Consider the following 13,899-nt stretch of genomic DNA (forward strand, 5'->3'; position numbering starts at 1 on the left):
TAAATTTGTCTTTTCACGTCTCAGGTAATAAGGGCATCTGACAAACTTTGGTAAAAATAACTTGACTGAGACAGCGTCGACAAAGGTGTAGGACTGTTCACATGCAACCTACTTGTTCTTATAAACATCACGTGTACAGTCTGTATAAAAAGTGCGTTGGCTAATTCTCGTGTATTTGTGACACATTTTATGTGTTCGCTGTAGGGTTCCTGGTTGCTTATCGTTAAATCAAAGGCTTTCTTCGCTACAAGCCGAGTTTCGATATCATAGTGAGCATAAATAGTACGTTGTGTATCTTTGCGTTTAATAACAGACAAAGTAAAGTGATTCCAAAAGTCATGTTTTATTACTATTTAGCGCTAAAAGTATTCATTTTTTATTACTGAAATTATGTAATAATCTGTATTGGAAACTGTTAGCAAATACTTTCTTATAACGTCCTGTCGTAAAATTATCCCTGAATAAAATTCTGCCAGGAAATTAAAAGAATAAACGGACTAAACTTGTAAGTTTACACAGTTTATAAGATATTAGCACTTGTGTAAAGCAAGAAGAAAAACTGTTCCGGATAAATAAAAAACCAAAAACTTTATTTAAACCTTAAGACAGTAAAACTTAATTTGAAGAAAACGAAGGCTTGAAAAATATATTAACAATTATTATTTCACATAATTGATAAAATTTCGAAGATTTCTAATTTTTGTGTTTATTTACAAATCTCATATGGAAATAATACTATTAAACTTGCCTTTGGCCCCCTCCATTGGCTCAGCGGCATGTCTGCGGACTTACAACGCTAAAAACTGGGTTTCGATACCCGTGGTGAGCAGAGCACAGATATCCCATTTGTAGCTTCGTGCTTAATTCAAAACAACAACAACAACTTGCGCTGGACTAGTATAAAAAAGAAGTGGGTGAACCTGGATGAACACACGAACAATGTCAGTCAGTCAGATTGGTAAATTTGTGACTTTATGATTTTTTTTTTCTTTACCGACCTTCTCAGGCACTGGGTTTGTTTGGTGCTCAACAGAATGTGTAAAGTACTTATAAAGTTTCCTTTACATGTTGTTTGCAGCGTTTTTCAGATTTCAGTTGTATTGTACATGTGGTTCGTACTTACGATATTTTATCTGATGTGAAGTATATATATATATATGTGTGTGTGTGTGTGTGTGATTTATATTCTTGAGGAGTTCAAAATTTATTGATTTCACACGCAGTACACGTATCTATCAGAAATGTAAACAAACAGTTTAAGAATAAAGAATAGCCATATATAAATCATTGTGATTTAGAATGATTAAAACGTTTCTTTAAGATGAATTATAGAGGTATTCTGATATATCATTATTAATATTGCAAATAATTATACTTTTCTTAGAAAATACTACACTGATGAAATTCTATATCAGTCAACCCAGTAAGAGCAGAATGAGCCGTTCGATATACTTTACGAATTCTAGTACACACATAAGAACTGATGTGTAGTTTGTGCAATGAAGAATGGTATTACATTAAACATATATATAAATATACCTTTATACCTGATAAAATAATGAAATTAATTTAGTGTTTTGTCATGTTACTTGTATTTTAAAGGTGAGTGAAAACTTGAAATAATATGGAATGATCCAAAACTTTCAGTAACACTTCTTGAAAATCATTAGAGGTAATTCTGTTAGTTTGTTCGTTTGTTTGTTTTGAATTTCGCTCAAAGCGACACGAGGGCTATCTGCGCTACCCGTCCCTAATTTAGCAGTGTAAGACTAGAGTGAAGGAAACTAGTCATCACCACTCACCGTCAACTTTTGGGCTACTCTTTTACCAACGAATAGTGGGATTGACCGTCATATTGTAACGCTCCCACGGCTAAAAGAACGAGCATGTTTAGTGTGACGGGAATTCGAATCCGCGAGCCTTAGATTACGAGTCGAGTGCCTTAACCACCTGACCATGCGGAGAGTGGTAACTCTGTCATAGGTTACTTATACGGTGGTCACTCTGTTATAGGTTATTTATACGGTGGTAACTTTGTTATAGGTTACTTATACAGTAGTAACTCTATCAGAGGTTACTAACACAGTGGTAACTCTGATATAGGTTACTCATATAGTGGTAACACTGTCATAGGTTACTTACACAATGGTCACACTGTTATAGGTTACTGTTACAGTGTTAAGATGTTTGTTTATATTAGTAGATTTATGTTCGCTTAAAATGGTCAAGATGTGAAATTAGTGGCGTAATTAGGTAGGGGCTAAATGTGGCTCAACCCCAGGTTCCATGGTTTTAATGGGATCCCAATGATAATATTATTCTATGTAAAATTACATGTGTTGTAGGGCCCACAAAAATTATTAGCTCCTGGGCCCACACAACCTCAAGTCCGCTATTGTGTGAAATCCAGAATTCTGGATTATTCTTTGATAAACAACGCTTGCAACTGTGCCGTCTATACTACAACATCGCTTACAAAGATACATATTAACAAAGAGGGATAACCCTTAAGAATAAGTGTCAACGTTAAAACTTAGATTTCATATCGATAGAATAGTTGTATATGACTGACTGGTTGTAATATTATAAATACGACAAATCATGTGAAGTTAAAATATATTATATATTATATATTATACATTGACTTTATATACCTAAACTTAGCATGTTAACAGAGCATTAAGACTGAATCAGTTATTTGGTGGTTGATCTGGCCTCTGTAATGAAATATTTGTCTTTCATTTCTTTAATTCGAAGGAAATGTACGATATTTGCTGACATTTTGTACACTTATCAATAGTGTCGAAATTAATCTTGGTTAAATATATTTTTTCAAGCTGATCTAAAGGTGGATAATATAACAAATACCATTTACTAGATATTAACGACGTAGACCATAAGTCTTCAATCACCAAACGTTATTCGTGTCATCCATGCACGGACTATATTTTTGAAGGCACATCTGTGTTGTTGCTGTTTTATTTTTAAGAGTTCTTTTATTTAATTAATAACGACAGTTATTTACATTTGTTGTTGTTGTTTGAAATTAAGCACAAAGCTACACAATGGACTATCTGTGCTCTGCCCACCGCGTGTATCGAAACCAGGATTTTAGTGTTGTAAGTTCACAGATATACCGCTGTGCCACCTGGGAGGCAACTGTTTGAAATTTATTTCCAAATTTACTCTGTAACTGTTTACAACAACTTCTAATTTATACGTGTATTATATCGGCATACATTTCATTTGATTCATGGCCATGTGGTTAAGGCACTCGACTCGTAATCCCAGGATTGTGGGTTCGAATCTCTGTCACACCAAACATGGTCGCCCTTTTAAGCCGTGAGGGCGTTATAATGTTAAGGTCAATCCCACTATTCGTTGGTAAAAGAGTATCCCAAGAGTTTGGCGGTGGGTGATGATGACTAACTGCCTTCCCTCTAGTCTTACACTGCTAAATTAAGCACGGCTAGCGTAGATAGCCCTCGTTTAACTTTGCGAGAAATTCAAAACAAACCAAACCAATCCTTTCTAAAAAAACCCTCCCCAGGTGGCACAGCGGAACGTCTGCGAACTTGTAAGGTTAGAAATCGTGTTTCTACACCGGTGATACGCAGAGCACAGATAGCCCATTGTGCAGCTTTGTGCTTAACCACAAACAAATCCTTTTCGAAAGGTAACCTTTAAAAGAACGAACAGTTTCTAAAAAACTTTGTACAAAATATGATTAAGACGTTCCCGCCTTCAGAAAGAAATTTTCCGCTTAAGCTAATTTCATTTAAAGTCAGACAAAGCAACTTAATTTCCTGCTATATTCAGCTAGATCTTGCTCTAAACAGATAAGGAAAAGGATTTTATGTGACTAGACATGCTTTACAGGAAAATCAAAGTAACATTTCAAACAGAAAAGAAAGAAGAAAACATTAATACACAAAGTCATTTATAAAGAAACCTGAGAACAGTTCACCTTAAGTCTACTTTTACTGAGAAGGAATATTAAAATGAAGTATTACTTTTAACACTAGTTTTATGCCTTCGCAGTAAAAAACTACGTTTCGGAATCAGTTAAGGTGTAAAATTTTCAAAGTAGCATACTCTATAAGAAAGCAGATCTGATATCTCGTGAAATATAATGGTTTTGTCACAGTTGTGTCGGTTGACTTAAGCAAAATCAACAAATAGGAAAGCCACATTGGTGGTAACTTTGTGAGATTTTTATAAACATCGGCAAATAAGTTTTCGAAAACTCTACTTGCAGCTGCAAAACACCATCAAGAATAAACATACTTATATATTTTATCCCTAAAACAGGACATTTATCGTGTTATGTTTTGTAAAATATGGGTATATTTAGAAGTTGGACATTTCACAAAATGCTGATGTATTGTGTTTCAGTGCTTTTATATTGTTACCAAACACAAAAATTAGACAACATATAAATTAAAGGTTAGCGGGACACTGAGGTACATGTCCTTCGCAGACCTTCATGTGATTTTATATCCCAGATTGTGTGTGGGTTTTTACCCACAAAGTCATATCTGGTTAGCTGCTGTATTCACTGAGGGGAAGCGAACCGTTTATTTGAAAGTTCTAAATTCATAGGCTTACCGCTTTCCCACTGGGAACACCAGCTGTTATATATGATATCTTAAATATATCTGTCAAAACTATATTAAACTAAACTGTTCTTGGTGTTATACTTGTTCATAAAGCTTTATACGCAGAACATTATTGTTTTTTCTTAGGGTTAGTTTCTAACGCATTTTAAATTTCAATAATGTTCTTCGTTCTAATTATTAAGATTGCTGTGGTGTTTATGATATTGTACAAAACGTAAACCCGAAATATTCGTATTATCATACGTATAACTGCCATGGAAATAATTGTAAATAGACTCATCTTTTATACGAGGTTTATATTTCTAATTGGTCCTTGTTAAAATCTTAAAATAATCTGAATGGATGAATGCGTTACATTTATACTTCGTACAGTGTATCTGCACCTAAAAATGAAATGTATTTTTAAACCAAAATGTCGACTACAGATGTAGCTTATCAAATGACCTGTCCTCATTACAAGGAGGATTTATATCGTTCCTACTGCATGACTCCAGTGAAAGAACATAAATTTCCCAACATCGAATAAATCAAGTGCAACTCGACTTAAATTTGCTCGTTTGGACAAACCGAGTATATTTATTTCTCAATAAAAATATTTGTTATTAACCACCAACAGTTTTTATTTATCTTTTTTTATGTATTTTATTTTTTTGTATCGTAAACTGCCCTGAAGCTACTGAATTAGTAATCATAAAGCCTATTCTTCAATTACCAATTGACTGATTGATCAGCTGTAAGTTTACCGACCGCCAACACTAAATTCCGAAGTTAGATTTCCCTCGGTGGACAAAATGGAGATAACCTGTTATGTATATTTGCACTAATAAAACAACAATAGCGATTATAAAACAATGAAATCGCGTACATCCAAGTTCTGCCGAATAAAAGGAAAAAAAAAATCTGTATTTCTTTATTTAAAGATTTTTATTGCTACTTTGCTAGTAAAACTTATTTGAGTTGAATGTTGGTTAATTAGCTAATATTTAGCCTCAGTTAGTTCAAAAAGTATAGTTTGACAAAACTAGAACATGACCAACAATACACGTTCAACTCAGAAGGCTGTATTAAAATACAGAAATTACAGAGTTTCTATGAGGTACTTGAATGATTGATTTGGTGGTTTGTTTTGAATTTCGCGCAAAGCTACACGAGAGCTATCTGCGCCAGCCGTCCCTAATTTAGCAGTGTAAGTCTAGAGGGAAGGAAGCTAGTCATCACCACCCACCGCCAACTCTTGGGCTACTCTTTTACCAACTAATAGTGGGATTGACCGTCACATTATAACGCCCCCACGGCTGAAATGGCAGATATGTTTGGTGTGACAGTGATTCGAATCCGCGACCTTCGGATTATGAGTCGTACGCCTTAACCCACCTGGCCATGCTGCGCCTGGTCACATACAGACCGATATAGAGTATAGAAAATAACAAATTATAAAGACTTACTGAAAACAAACGTTTGAAATGTATTTAAGCCGTCCCAGAGTTTACACAAACGATATTTCTGGGACAAAGAACAGTTTTTGATCATAGCTCTGACTAATAGCAAAATAGATTCGATATTTTTACAAACAAACCCTTCGTAAGACTATTTCATTGAAAAAATCTTTTTTTAATACAAAATAACTTGGTGGCCTAAGCTCAGATAGCCTGTTGTGCAGCTTTTTGCTTAATTCTAAACAAACGAACTTTTGTACATTAATTGCCAGCCCGGCATGGCTAGGTGGGTTTAGTCGTTCGACTCGTAATCCGAGGGTCGCGGTTTCGAATCCCCGTAGCACTAAACATGCTCGATCTTTTAGCCGTGGGGCGTTATAACGTTACGGTCAATCCCACTATTCGTTGGTAAAAGAGTAGCCCAAGAGTTGGCGGTGGGTGGTGATGACTAGCTGCCTTACCTCTAGTCTTACACTGCTAAATTAGGGACGGCTAGCACAGATAGCCCTCGAGTAGCTTTTAGCGAAATTCAAAAAGCAAACGTTAATTCATACACAAACCAGCATACACCACTTTATACGTACCCAGCACGCTTCGTTGTCTGTATACTCATCAGATTGTTGTTGAATCTAAGAAGTTAGTAAATAACTAATAGTTTCTAATTTTTGGCCAGGCTCGAATATCTTGTTCTAACGTATGGTGTTTATGAAATTTCAATGATTTTGTGATTTCACACTTGTATATATCTAGATTCGAAATACAACACGACCCCATGAATTACTTGATATAGAACTACTACGTACACTCAAGTAAGGTCTTGTATTTGAAATAGATTTCGTTGATGGATGTCGTAGCTTGGTGATATGACGCATGCGCAACGTGAATGTTAAACGGTTGTTGATTAGACTTCTAACAATGTTTACTTATTAGCAAAGCCACATTGAGCTATCTATCTGCTGAGTCCACCCAGGGGAATCGAACCCCAAATTTTAGCGTTGTACCATACCAGCAGGTGACAACTTCTAACATATTTGGTTTAAATTTCGTGGAAATCTACACGAGGGTAATCTGCGCTCGCTGTCTCTCATTTAGCAGTATAAGACTAGAGGGAAGTCAGCTAATCAACACTACCCATCGCCAACTCTCGAGCTACTCTTTTACCAACAAATAGTGGGATTGACTGTCACATATAACCCACGGTTGAAAGGGCGAGCATGTTTGGTGCGACGAGAATTCGAACCCGCGACCCTCGGAATACGGGTCGAGTGCCCTATCCACCTGGCTATAGCAGGCCGACTTCTAACACAGAAATCATTCAACAATAAGCATTGTGTAATAACAGAAATACGCAAAACACTCATCTTTAGTTTACAGAATATGTTATCGCATCTCTTGCCGTAAATTAATAAGGTAGAAAAATTCTTACGAAGAAGATTTTAAAACGTAAAATGTTAAATGCATAAATACGTTAATTAATAGAATATAACATTTAATATATGTGAAAATTAATATTTCTTTTAAATTTGAATAATTTTAATCTAATACATACTTTTAATATAATGTTGAGTGCTCTTCTGTTTAGAAGCTTCGTTCCCGTGGGAACTTTAACGACTAGCTTGGGAGAATTTGTAACGGCTGTTGTTGCCCAGTTACTGTTGAAAAGTATAGAAAGTGTACTTTCAATTTGATGTTACATGATGTTAGGAGTTCGAGAGAGAAACTATTTGTATTGAAAACGCTGACAAGTTTCGCGCGCTATATTAAGAAACACTGACGTAGATTATTCAAATTAACTACAGATAAATGTGTAATATTTTTAAAACTAATAAATAAACTGTAACTTTATGTGTGATTTAAAATATTAATGATAACAGAAGCAAGAAACAAAAGCTTAATTTTTTATTTTGTTATCACTTTCACATGATATTTGTTTTATTCTCAAAGTTCACGTTCTCTGTTCATCTCTAACAAACGTTATATTAAAATATGTTGTTGTTGTTCACATTTATTTTGTACTTTATAATTCTGTAAAGTTTGTGATAATAGGTTGTACAATGTTGTAGTGAATATTTATAGTACATAAAGCTTTTTCCTTTTTCGTTTCAGACTAATTACTATTTCTAGATAACAGATGGCACTGTTCACTTACTAGGCTATTTCAGTAATGTTAAAAAAAAAAGATACATTACACGTGAAATCGACGTACCTCAGAATTAGGAAGACAGCTGTTAACTAATTCGATGCGATGAAAATCAGTTTGAAGAATACCTGTATATATTTTATTTTGTGAGTTATTTGTTATATTTTTCTTATCTTGGTCCTAAAGATATTGGTTTGTCTTGCTTTGAATTTCAGTGAAGTGAAATTTACACAACAAACATGTACTGCTGAGACGTTTGGCTAGACCGGAAATATATTACGATTACTCGGTTAAATTTATCCATTGTAACTTAAAGATAACTATTGTAGTGAAAGACGCAAAGAAATATGTACATTTCTGCATTAGTAACGGAATTACTGTTACAAATGTATTTTAATATCAACGTTTGTTTCAGCTTAGTGCATGTAACGTATAATTTTAAACATATGTTGCACGACTTCCGCCTGTTCTCTAAATTTGTAGAAGATTCTTGAGCGTAAGAATTAACAATATAAGTTTGCGAAATACCAGTAAGTACCAGTATGATTGCCAGCTGAATTTTCGAGACTCCCGCCATATAAGTATAAATGCTGGACATCGCAACACATAGAGAAAACAATTTAGAATATTTTGGGTCGTTACAGTAAATATTCTACAAGCCTCGGAAGTTATAACTGTGATAAACGCTTACTAATCGAAAAAAAGATATTTGACCAGGAACATTTATAGAATTCGAACATTACAAATCATTCACGTAAGAGAATTAAAATTAACTTCAGACGTTAATATTTCTACGAGGACATTAGACATATATCTTCTTTGAGAAGTAAGCTTGTAGACCGCATTAGGCCCAATAAGAATAGAGCTAGTTAGCGTTCCCGTCAAATGAAGCTTATCTGTGTATCAACATAAAATTAATTCGCTCGTCGTGGACCTGGACCATCGATAAAATGTTCAGTTCCAGACTAGATAGAACACTGAGTATTGTTTATAAGTTTGTAAAACTCGTGTATATAAACAATTACACGTAATAACCATTAGAAATAACAATTATGAATTGTACTGTTCTTCGTGTGTTAAAATATGATTGTGTTAAGAAAGAAATTTGTGTGTGTATCAGTTTTGTTTGCAAATATCATAAAGTTTATACATATTGACACTCAATGAACTTCTTACTTGAGATTTCCAGCTAATTGAAATCGTAATACGTAACATAATAAATCAGTGACTCGTCTGAGATAAATTGTAACGTAACGTAACAAGTTTGTTGTACTTTAATTTAAAACCTGAAAGACTTATTAAAGTTTTATTATTGTGGGCGACGATGATAGCATAACATGTAGTTTATGATGAGCATAACATGTAGTTTATCTACGATGATAGCATAACATGTAGTTTATGTCTACGATGATAGCATAACATGTAGTTTATGTCTACGATGATAGCATAACATGTAGTTTATGTCTACGATGATAGCATAGCATGTAGTTTATGTCTACGATGATAGCATAACATGTAGTTTATGTCTACGATGATAGCATAACATGTAGTTTATGTCTACGATGATAGCATAACATGTAGTTTATGTCTACGATGATAGCATAACATGTAGTTTATGTCTACGATGATAGCATAACATGCAGTTTATGTCTACGATGATAACATAACATGTAGTTTATGTCTACGATGATAACATAACTATGTAGTTTATGTCTACGATGATAGCATAACATGTAGTTTATGTCTACGATGATAACATAACATGTAGTTTATGTCTACGATGATAACATAACTGTAGTTTATGTCTACGATGATAACATAACATGTAGTTTATGTCTACGATGATAACATAACATGTAGTTTATATCTACGATGATAACATAACATGTAGTTTATGTCTACGATGATAGCATAGCATGTAGTTTATGTCTACGATGATAACATAACATGTAGTTTGTGTCTACGATGATAACATAACTGTAGTTTATGTCTACGATGATAACATAACATGTAGTTTATGTCTACGATGATAACATAACATGTAGTTTTATCTACGATGATAACATAACATGTAGTTTATGTCTACGATGATAGCATAGCATGTAGTTTATGTCTACGATGATAACATAACATCTAGTTTATGTCTACGATGATAACATAACATGTAGTTTATGTCTACGATGATAACATAACATGTAGTTTATGTCGACGATGATAACATAACATGCAGTTTATGTCTACGATGATAACATAACATGTAGTTTATGTCTACGATGATAACATAACATGTAGTTTATGTCTACGATGATAACATAACATGTAGTTTATGTCTACGATGATAACATAACATGTAGTTTATGTCTACGATGATAACATAACATGTAGTTTATGTCTACGATGATAACATAGTATGTAGTTTGTATCTACAATGATAACATAACATGTAGTTTATGTCTACGATGATAACATAACATGCAGTTTATGTCTACGATGATAACATAACATGTAGTTTGTATCTACGATGATAACATAACATGTAGTTTATGTCTACGATGATAACATAACATGTAGTTTATGTCTACGATGATAACATAACATGTAGTTTATGTCTACGATGATAACATAACATGTAGTTTATGTCTACGATGATAACATAACATGTAGTTTATGTCTACGATGATAACATAACATGTAGTTTATGTCTACGATGATAACATAACATGTAGTTTGTATCTACGATGATAACATAACATGTAGTTTATGTCTACGATGATAACATAACATGTAGTTTATGTCTACGATGATAACATAACATGTAGTTTATGTCTACGATGATAGCATAACTGTAGTTTATGTCTACGATGATAACATAACATGTAGTTTATGTCTACGATGATAGCATAGCATGTAGTTTATATCTAAGATGATAACATAACATGTAGTTTATGTCTACGATGATAACATAACTGTAGTTTATGTCTACGATGATAACATAACATGTAGTTTATGTCTACGATGATAACATAACTGTAGTTTATGTCTACGATGATAACATAACATGTAGTTTATGTCTACGATGATAACATAACATGTAGTTTATGTCTGATGATAACATAACATGTAGTTTATGTCTACAATGATAACATAACATGTAGTTTGCATCTACGATGATAACATAACATGTAGTTTATGTCTACGATGATAACATAACATGTAGTTTATGTCTACGATGATAACATAACATGTAGTTTGTATCTACGATGATAACATAACATGTAGTTTATGTCTACGATGATAACATAACATGTAGTTTATGTCTACGATGATAACATAACATGTAGTTTATGTCTACGATGATAACATAACATGTAGTTTATGTCTACGATGATAACATAACATGTAGTTTATGTCTACGATGATAACATAACATGTAGTTTATGTCTACGATGATAACATAACTGTAGTTTATGTATACGATGATAGCATAACATGTAGTTTATGTCTACGATGATAACATAACATGTAGTTTATGTCTACGATGATAACATAACATGTAGTTTATGTCTACGATGATAACATAACATGTAGTTTATGTCTACGATGATAACATAACATGTAGTTTATGTCTACGATGATAACATAACATGTAGTTTATGTCTACGATGATAACATAACTGTAGTTTATGTCTACGATGATAACATAACATGTAGTTTATGTCTACGATGATAACATAACATGTAGTTTATGTCTACGATGATAACATAACTGTAGTTTATGTTTACGATGATAACATAACATGTAGTTTATGTCTACGATGATAACATAACTGTAGTTTATGTCTACGATGATAACATAACATGTAGTTTATGTCTACGATGATAACATAACATGTAGTTTATGTCTACGATGATAACATAACATGTAGTTTATGTCTACGATGATAACATAACATGTAGTTTATGTCTACGATGATAACATAACATGTAGTTTATGTCTACGATGATAACATAACATGTAGTTTATGTCTACGATGATAACATAACATGTAGTTTATGTCTACGATGATAACATAACATGTAGTTTATGTCTACGATGATAACATAACATGTAGTTTATGTCTACGATGATAACATAACATGTAGTTTATGTCTACGATGATAACATAGCATGTAGTTTATATCTAAGATGATAACATAACATGTAGTTTATGTCTACGATGATAACATAACATGTAGTTTATGTCTACGATGATAACATAGCATGTAGTTTATGTCTACGATGATAACATAACATCTAGTTTATGTCTACGATGATAACATAACATGTAGTTTATGTCTACGATGATAACATAACATGTAGTTTATGTCTACGATGATAACATAACATGTAGTTTATGTCTACGATGATAACATAACTGTAGTTTATGTCTACGATGATAACATAACATGTAGTTTATGTCTACGATGATAGCATAGCATGTAGTTTATGTCTACGATGATAACATAACATGTAGTTTATGTCTACGATGATAACATAACATGTAGTTTATGTCTACGATGATAACATAACATGTAGTTTATGTCTACGATGATAACATAACTGTAGTTTATGTTTACGATGATAACATAACATGTAGTTTATGTCTACGATGATAACATAACTGTAGTTTATGTCTACGATGATAACATAACATGTAGTTTGTATCTACGATGATAACATAACATGTAGTTTATGTCTACGATGATAACATAACATGTAGTTTATGTCTACGATGATAACATAACATGTAGTTTATGTCTACGATGATAACATAACATGTAGTTTATGTCTACGATGATAACATAACATGTAGTTTATGTCTACGATGATAACATAACATGTAGTTTATGTCTACGATGATAACATAACATGTAGTTTATGTCTACGATGATAACATAACATGTAGTTTATGTCTACGATGATAACATAACATGTAGTTTATGTTTACGATGATAACATAACATGTAGTTTATGTCTACGATGATAACATAACATGTAGTTTATGTCTACGATGATAACATAACATGTAGTTTATATCTAAGATGATAACATAACATGTAGTTTGTATCTACGATGATAACATAACATGTAGTTTATGTCTACGATGATAACATAACATGTAGTTTATGTCTACGATGATAACATAACATGTTTAGTTTATGTCTACGATGATAACATAACATGTAGTTTATGTCTACGATGATAACATAACATGTAGTTTATGTTTACGATGATAACATAACATGTAGTTTATGTCTACGATGATAGCATAACATGTAGTTTATGTCTACGATGATAACATAACATGTAGTTTATGTCTACGATGATAACATAACATGTAGTTTATGTCTACGATGATAACATAACATGTAGTTTATGTCTACGATGATAACATAACATGTAGTTTATGTCTACGATGATAACATAACATGTAGTTTATGTCTACGATGATAACATAACATGTAGTTTATGTCTACGATGATAACATAACATGTAGTTTATGTCTACGATGATAACATAACATGTAGTTTATGTCTACGATGATAACATAACATGTAGTTTATGTCTACGATGATAACATAACATGTAGTTTATGTCTACGATGATAACATAACATGTAGTTTATGTCTACGATGATAACATAACATGTAGTTTATGTCTACG

This window comes from Tachypleus tridentatus, chromosome 6, assembly GCF_004210375.1.
Source record: "Tachypleus tridentatus isolate NWPU-2018 chromosome 6, ASM421037v1, whole genome shotgun sequence".
NCBI lineage: Eukaryota > Metazoa > Arthropoda > Merostomata > Xiphosura > Limulidae > Tachypleus > Tachypleus tridentatus.